Raw genomic sequence first — 9,267 nt, forward strand, 5'->3', positions numbered from 1 at the left:
CTCAGCTTCCCAGGAGAAGAAATCCTGGCGAAGGGATTTTTCAAGGAAATATGGCAGTGACAGTTTTGCACTGGAAAATGCATGTTATGAACAGAGTGTGTCCCAGGCCAGTACAGGAACCAGCTGCTGACTTCTGCACGAGCAAGTTGGCAGCAGATTTGATCCAGGTCAGCAGTCAGAGCAAGAACATCCAACTGCATTACGTAACTTGGCAAACTCCTTCCTTCTCCAGGCTCCTGCATATTCAATGTACCTCATTCCCTGCAGCTTGGAAGCACAGCCTTTGAAGGAAAAGTCAGCTTTAGGTTTGGATTTCCTACATCCTGCCCTGAAATAACCTCTCTCCCTATCCCCATGTCCCACACATTGAGTTTTAAGATCTTTTTGTGTGTACAGGTTTTGGATTACATGAATCCCAGCAGGCTGAAGGCAGGATGATACCTGGCTCCCTTTACAAGGAGGAAACTTCTCTCAGGCTTGCTGCTGCAAACATTGCTCTCCATCTCCAAGGAAACAGGCAGGGAGAGTCGCTTCCATTGCCCAGCTGCTTCCAGAGATTCTCAGGAATGCTGGGGGTCCCTCTCTCTAAGGCAACCAACTGGGATTTTTGCATTTTTTCACTGCTGTTGCTCCCAAGCTGTTGTGTGACCTTGGGGTGAGTCATTTCCCCTCCCACTTTTGAGTATTTTGAATTTGTAACTCATTCAGGAGCCCTGCTTTTTGCCCTTTTTTTTGTTCTTTTGTGGCAGGTTTTCTTGTTGTTGTAGGTTTTTCTTAATCACTATTTTTCTTATATTACTTTCTTTAAAAAAATTCAAACCACTGAGATTTTATGGCAATCTGGACATCTTCTCTACTTCTCCTTGCAATGTGAAGAAGAGAAAATAAGAAACTCTCTAATGACTGCAATGGGCATCTTCAGAAAGCATCCCTTGTGTCCTAAGGGAATGATTAAATCTCACTATCAGAGGAATTAAAGAAAGAATGAAATTCCATCCTGCTACAGGATTTCTCTTTCTTGCAAGAAACAGTAGTGGAAAAGTTCTCAATTTTTCTGCATCTGTGTGTGTTGGGGTGGGGAAAGATGGTTTAAAATTTCATCTTTAATCACAGAACGGCTTTGGTGGAATGGACCTTAAATATCATTTTATGTCCCTGCTATGAGCAGGAACATCTTCTACCTTTAACCAAGAGGATCAGCCTGGTACAGGAAGGATTCAGAGCTATTTTCCTCCCAAGACATCTCACCCTGTGTGTTTGGCACAGCCAAACCATGCCTTTTTGCTGTATTAGGAGTGGGGAAAGATGGTTTAAAATTTCATCTTTATTGCACAGAATGGCTTTGGTGGAACGGATCTTAAATATCATTTTATGTCCCTGCTCATCTTCTACCTTTAACCAAGAGGATCAGGCTGGCACAGGAAGGATTCAGAGCTATTTTCCTCCCAAGATATCTCACCCTGTGTGTTTGGCAGCTTCTGGCTCCAGCCAAACCACCCACCTGCCTGGCCCCCTGCCATGCACTCAAATAAACTGCACTCACCACGTTCACACCCCCAAGTGTCGAGAGGCTCCTCTCTTGGCAATGGCACAGAGAGGAATTTATGCCTGAGCACTGCTGAGTGACAGCAGAAAAACCTCTGCAGAAGCACAAATAAAGCAGCAGCAAGGAATCCCTCCCTGATGCTGATCTATTATTCCAGTCCCATGAGGAAGGCAGATGTCAGACAGCACAAATCTATTTCTGGCTCACAGTCTCACCTTTTAAAACCTTGATTCTCCATGCAGAAGGTGGAGATGATCCTCAGATGCAAAGAGAATTAAAAGTGCTTGAAAGGAGCTTGCCAGAGTGCCAAATATTTGCAGTAATGAAAAGATACCTACAATATTGGTGACATTTTGGGTAGATACTGAATTAATCATCTATTAGGACACCTCTTCCAATTCAGCCCTTTCTCCTCTGTAGAATCACAGAATCATTTAGGTTGGAAAAACCCTCTAGGATCATCCAGTTCAACCATTCCCCCAGCACTGCTAAGGCCACCCCTAACTTCTGTCCCCAGGTGTGGTATTTTTGGGGTCCCCAGATGAGGGAAGGAAATGATGAATCTGACTCCATGTTCTTAGAAGGCTAATTTATTATTTTATTATAGGATATGATATTATATGATATATGATATGATAGTAAAGAATACTGTATTAAAACTATATTAAAGAATAGAGAAAAGATACTTACAGAAGGCCTAACAAGATACTAATGAAAAACTCATGACTCTCTCCAAAGTCCTGACACAGCTGGCTGTGATTGGTCATTAAGTCAAAACAATTCACATGAAACCTATCAAAAAATCACCTTTTGGATAAACAATCTCCAAACACATTCCAAAGCAGCAAAACATAGGAGAAGTAAATGAGATAAGAATTGTTTCCCTTTTTCTCTGAGGCTTCTCAGCTTCCTAGGAGAAGAATCCTGGGCAAAGAGGATTTTTCAGAAAATATGACAGTGACACCCATGTACCACATCCACATGGCTTTTAAATCCCTCCAGGGATGGGAACTCCATCACACCCTTGGACACTCTGTGCCAGGGCTTAAAAACTTTTTCTGTGAAGAAATGTTCCCCAGTACTCAATCTAAACCTCTCCTGGTTCACTTCTACTCAAGGGTGCCTTGGATGTGTAGGAATCCATTTTCACATTTCCCTGCTATCTGTGAGTGCCTCAGGTTTTGGGCACACGTTGTCTTTACTGGGTTATGAATATCTTCAGGCTTTACTGATTTCAATCATTTTGTTGGCACTGAGCACCTTTGGAAACTGGCAGACTTGTCAGTGTTTCATGGCATCCAGAGCCAGGAGGTTTTTTCTAGATTTTTACAGATTTAATGGTTCAGTCAAGGAAAAATAGAAGGGTTTTTATATAAGGCAAGAAAAAGAATCCAGAGTTCAAGTCCCCTGATTTAAATTCAGAATCATAGAACTGGAGAATGGCCAGGTTTGACAGGGAAAAGTAGGGGTTTGTTAAGGCTTTCCAGGGAAATGGCACGTTTTTTATTTTATTTAATGAAGAGACAGCATATTTACATTACCAGTAGTAATACTTTTCAAATGAAAATGAAGCCATGAATGCACATCCTTCTCTCCCCAAAATTCCCTTCATTCAAGGCAAGCTTTACATAACCTAACATTTCTATACCACTGATATCAGACTTTATTCTTTAGTAATTACTGGAAGTGCACACAGCCACTCAGCATTAGTGCTGTTTCATCTCTCTGAAGGATTGAGATCTCCGTGTCTGGGATAAGCTGAATTCTTTGCCTTTGATTCATTGAAACTCCAAACGTTTTACACTCAGAGCAAGCACAATAATTTTTAAAAAGTGCTTTTTTTCTCACCAAAGCTTCGGAGTCAGTGGTGAGGACAGCCCCAGGAAGGGGCAGTGTGGAGCACTCACCATGGCAGCCGTTCACATTAGCATCCTGTGGTCAGTGCCTTTTGCTTCATTATCCTCTCCTTGGTTCATCCTCACATCACCTCCTCATGGGAGGCTCTGGGCTGCAGCTCGCCCACCAGCAGCTGAAAGCTGTTCACATCCCTCAAACCCTCCTCACTCAAGCCTTGCAGTGTTTGGAGAGCTGGGTGCTGTGGCATTCACATTTTCTGAAAAATCCCTTTGCCCAGGATTCTTCTCCTGGGAAGCTGAGAAGCCTCAGAGGAAAAGGAAAACAATTCTTATCTCATTTGCTTCTCCTGTGTTGTGCTCATGTGGAATGTGTTTGGAGATTGTTTACCCACAGGTGATTGTTCCATTGGATTCTGCTGTGAGTTGTTTTCACTCTTTGGCCAATCAGGGCCAAGCTGTGTTGGGACTCTGGAAAGAGTCAAGAGTTTTCATTATTATCTTTTCAGCCTTCTGTAACTATCCTTTCTGTATTCTTTAGTATAGTTTAGTCAAGTATTCTTTAATATAATATAGTATCATAAAATAATAAATTAGCCTTCTGAGAACATGGAGTCAGATTCATCATTCCTTCCTGCCACAGGAGTCCCTGAAAATTCAAGACTCCCCCAAACCCTCCACTCTTCAACCTTGCAGTGTTTGGAGGGCTGGGGGTTGGGCAGTCACCATGAAAAATGGGGTTTTGTGTGGTTGTACAAACGAATTTGAGTCAACACCGATTTATTCATGGTTTGTCTTTATGTCATGTCAAGCTCCCTTCTGGTGCAATATGAAATTTTTGCTGCTTTTCTTCAGGCTCTCATTCCCATATCTCCCTATGGGGCTGATCTTAGGGGGTTGATTTCCAGGCTAAAGCACAGTGAGGGACAGGGGCTGAGTGACACCTGGATGTGCTCCCTTGGTCCCCTCGAGCCTTGGGGGCAGCCCTGGGAGCCCAGCTCTGCCTCTGCCAGCTGCAGATTTTCCAGCCTTAAACAGATTTGTAGCAATCAGCAGTTCCCAGTTTCCAGAGGGACACAGCTACATGTTTCTGGATTGCTGCTAGTTTTTCTCATCTGAAAGCTCTTCTCCACAGAATAAAAAAAAATAAAATGAAAGAATAATAAGAAAAAAAAAAGCCAGGGCAAAACCTCACACACTTCAAGAACTTCCTTTTTTCTCAGTTTCCCCAGAGCCTGTCCAATGTTCATCAGCCTGTTATCACTTCTGCCCAGCATGGTGAGCCCTCTCTGAAAAATAAGACCAAAACCAGCTGAAATAAAGCATGGGGAAAAAAGGCAAAATGGCAAAAAACCCAGACTGACTCTCCCTCCTAAAAAATGATGTTATGAAATGTTAAGAGAAGCTCAGATGTCCCAAAAGCTTTAAACCAGACTGGGTTTGTATCTCTTTATATTTCCTTGTGGATATAACATCTTTGTTGAAAAATGGTTGGTTTAAAACAAACCCACAAACTCTTCTGAGGGGGGAAAAAAAAACCTTTGAAATTATTGACTTTTGTAATGTGGCCTATATTTTTAATGCAAATATTTTTAGTGCAAATACAAGGCTATTTTATTACATCAAAATTCATGGCACTGCAAACACATGAGGAGGTGAGAAGTCAAAAAAAAAAAGGGTGTATTTATTCCACATAGAAAAAAAAAGGAAACCATTTCAATTTTCAGGAGAATAGTTTTCCTGTGGTTTCACCTGTTACACTTAGATATGTCAAATGATTGTAACATATATGTTCTGACACATTTGAGGAATTACAAAGAATTAATCAGAAGTCTGAGCTGCCAGGTTATGCAATGCAGGAAGGGGAGGAATTGAGGTCAGGGAAAATCTGATGCTTGTGTGATATTAAGATTATCCAAATAAAAACAACACTTCTGATTTGCTAATTTTTAACAGTCCTGGGGTATACAAGGTAAAAGAACACTTGTATTCAAGAAGAAATAATAAACCCCCTATGGCAGCTGTCAGAACACAAAAGGCAAAATAAAATGCTTTTTTACAGGTATTTAAAGCCACAAGCATCAGTTGGAGCTTGATGTGACTTGCAGATAAAAAGAAAATCTATGAGTCCTAAATATGCACAGGAGGAGGAAAATCACAGACACACCACAGGGATGGCATTGAAGCCCTCTCCACTCCAGGCATTCCAGCTAATTGCACACTGTGGCAAAGCCCACATCCAATATTCAGTGTCTGGCACAGGAGCTGAGATGCTGCTGATTTCTGCTGCAGATGATGGAGAGAGGGTCCTTAAAAAAGGACAGAAGCTCAGGATCTGGGTGAAAATAAAGAACACAGCTCATAAATTATGATTTATACAATGCATACAGTTATTAACTGCCTAAAAGCAGCTCAAAAATGCTTCTCCTGCTACAGATCCACCTGGCCTGCAACAAGAATTTTAAAACCTGGCTTTGATTTAAGCTGGAATAGATGAAGGGATGTGAAGGAGTCCCAAATACAAACACCTTCACAGGACACCCAAGGATAGACTGGGATCTCCACCTTAAAATGCAGTGACTTAGGGAATGGTACATTCATCCTTGAGGTGAGAGTGCTGCTCTGAAATCCATCCTCAGCTTGAGAGCCTTCATCTTTTCCAAGAGAACAAGAAAATATTCAGCCCCTGACACACAGGCATCATTTATGGGGTCATGAAGGAATAGTTTAGGTGAGGTATTTGCCACTGGGCTGCTTTGAAGCTGCTGCTCTTTCCAGCCAAAGAACAAATCAAGGAACCAAGAAACCCCATAATATATATATAAAAAATCAGTTTACTGCCAATTTTTGCTGACAGATAAGAGAAAAAAGTAATTCTGCATTCTCTCCATCTTACCTGGACAGCTTAAGCACATTCTATGAGTGCTAAATTACAGGAACTGTCCCAGGAAGCACTGAAAACCAGAGACCTCCCTGTGCTGAAGCACCAGGCTACAGAGAGACATATTTATGCCATTTTTCCCTCCTGTACACATGCATCAAATAGTAGCATTAAGAGTTGAAGTACAAAGTACCCAGAATAGCCCAAAGTGGAAAAAGATCAAATTTCTCTCCTGCAAGGTGAAATAAGTGGGCTGAAACCCTTTCAGAATGAAAAAGGAGGGGAGCTGAGCCTCCTGCTTTCATGCTGAGCTCTCCAGCCACCACCAAATGACATGAAAGGTGCTGAGTGTCACTTTGAAAAGACAGCAGTGAACTCCAATCACAGTTTTCAAAGAGAAGGAAGCAATTTCAGAGCCTCCTTTTATGCAAGGACAGGTTAAATGTTTGTACACTCTCCATGCAAGGGCTGGGTGTGCTGCATGGATTGATCTGACTTTTTATGAATATTCCTGAGGGCCTAGGGCTGACCTGGCCAGAAGAGCCAGAAGATGACAGTGAGATAACCAATGGAATGGGGTTTAGAGAGGACCAAAATCCAATTTAAAATGGGTAAAACAGGCTCCAGAACAACCCCCACAGTGTGGAATAACCCCCAGATGTTTTTCAATGGGCATGGCCATTTTTTTAATCTCGTGTTACACCTCCTTTTCTGTGCACAATCACTTTGCCCTGCCCTAAGGCTGACCTGGCCAGAAGAGCCAGAAGATGACAGTGAGATAACCAATGGAATGGGGTTTAGAGAGGACCAAAATCCCATTTAAAATGGGTAAAACAGGCTCCAGAACAACCCTCACAGTGTGGGATAACCTGTGACCGTGTTCACAGGGGTCTGAGGATGAGGGAGGAGACAAGAATGTTGACTCCGTGTTTCAGAAGGCTTGATTTATTATTTTATGATATATATTACATTAAAACTATACTAAAAGAATAGAAGAAAGGATTTCATCAGAAGGCCAGCTAAGAATAGAAAAAGAATGATAACAAAGGCTTGTGACTGACCAGACAGTCTGAGACAGCTGGACTGTGATTGGCCATTAATTAGAAACAACCACATGAGACCAATTCCAGATGCACCTGTTGCATCCCACAGCAGCAGATAACCATTGGTTACATTTTGTTCCTGAGGCCTCTCAGCTTCTCAGGAGGAAAAATCCTCAGGAAAGGCTTTTTCAGAAAATGTGGCTGTGCCAAGAATCCCCAGATGTTTTTCAGTGGGCATGGCCATTTTTTAAATTTTGTGTTACTCCTCCTCTTCTGTGCAGTGTGTGGAGCACAATCACTTTCCCCTTTTGCCATGCTCAAGTGATTGGTAGGTTTTGCTGCCCATTTGTTTAACATTTCCTCTGCTGAGGGAAACTCACATTGCCTTAGACACTGTTCTGTGTCGGGTTCAGCAGGGCACTGCTGGCATATCATTGTCTCAGATTGCAATGTAACACCAAACTGCTTTGCCTTAATCATGTTCTATCTTTCAAGGGGGCAAAGGTTCCCATTTTCTCATTTTTTTCCAACTATAGGAGGCTCAAAAAATATCAACTTAACACTGCCCTGAAAATAAAAGTCAACATAATGCCTTGTTTCAGAAAGAGAAGGTAAGAAAGCAGATTTTTGCCTCAGAAAAATGGTTCCAAAAAGCATACAGAATAAACAATGACCATATACACTTATTCCTGAAGTGCTTCCATTGGAGCCCTTTGATATGAGCAGAATTAATTGCAGCATTGTGCAGCAGAGTTGGACAAATTGGGAAGAAGGATTTTGGACATTCCCACAAATGGAAGGCTGAGCAGTTTGTTGCTGAAATCTCTGTGTTTTGTTCAAGAATGTTCAGGTGGATGCACTGATGTTTGTCACAATGTGGGCACAAAACAAAAGCTGCCCAGGGCTGCTGTAAGCATGCCAGAATAGTCTCAATGGGACTGCTCTCACAAACATTTTGGAAAGCTCTCTTTTCAAAAAAATCACTTTGCTAGTGCATTGTGTCATGTTGTGGCCGTGCCTCACCCTTGCATGTGATTTGATTTGATTTAGTGGGTCAGTGGAAATGATTTGGGGACACATGGGAGCTGTCCCCTGTCTGCATCACGGGGTGGTCAGAGGGAAATGTCTCGGTGCTTTGAGAGGATCCCACAGGATTGCTCATTTGTGCTCCTCATGCTGCAGGCTGGGCACATTTAAAGCCTGGAGGGTGGCTCAGTTTGCAAATAATGCCTGAGTCACCACTTAGATGGAAATAGAGGAGGGGGAAAGGATTTTTTATTTTAGAAAGATGTCATGTGAGGATGGTGACACATCCTACACAGAGAGACCATGGATAGAATCACAGAATCATAGCTTGGGTTGGAAGGGACCTTAAAGATCATCTAGTTACAGCTAATAATAATCATCAGCTCTGTTCTCCTCAAGAAAATAGGTCTAGAAGTAGAAAAAAACTGCCAACTAAAGATAGCTTGGTATGAAAGCAAGGAAGAAGGTGCCACTTCATCACTATATCCTTTAAGGACATGGTTAAATCATTCATTTTCAGAGACAGTTAAAACACACTCCATTTGTCCTCAAATTTTCCTCAAATTGTCCTCAAAAAAAAGATGTCCTCTACCTCCCTGATGGATCCTACAATGAGAACCATCTAGGGTTTGCCTGAGTGGATTTCAGGAGGTGGGAGGTGCAGGTGGATTCAGATGGAGTGGATGCAGAGCTTTCAAGCTGAACCAAGACCGGCAGTGAAGGATAATTCCCTTCTGAGGTGTCAGCTCTGGATGCCTCCTAGAGCAGGGAATGCTTCCCTAACTGTTGGGAAGGATGAAAGTTTGACAAGAAAGTCTCACAGATATGTGTGCTTAGCAGAAAGATTTTTGAATGTAGAGTCTGATGAAGGAATAGAGATGGAGGCAAGTTTTGATATAGAAGAAAAGAATTGCTGAG

Source organism: Agelaius phoeniceus, chromosome 4 (assembly GCF_051311805.1).
Source record: "Agelaius phoeniceus isolate bAgePho1 chromosome 4, bAgePho1.hap1, whole genome shotgun sequence".
NCBI classification, from domain to species: domain Eukaryota; kingdom Metazoa; phylum Chordata; class Aves; order Passeriformes; family Icteridae; genus Agelaius; species Agelaius phoeniceus.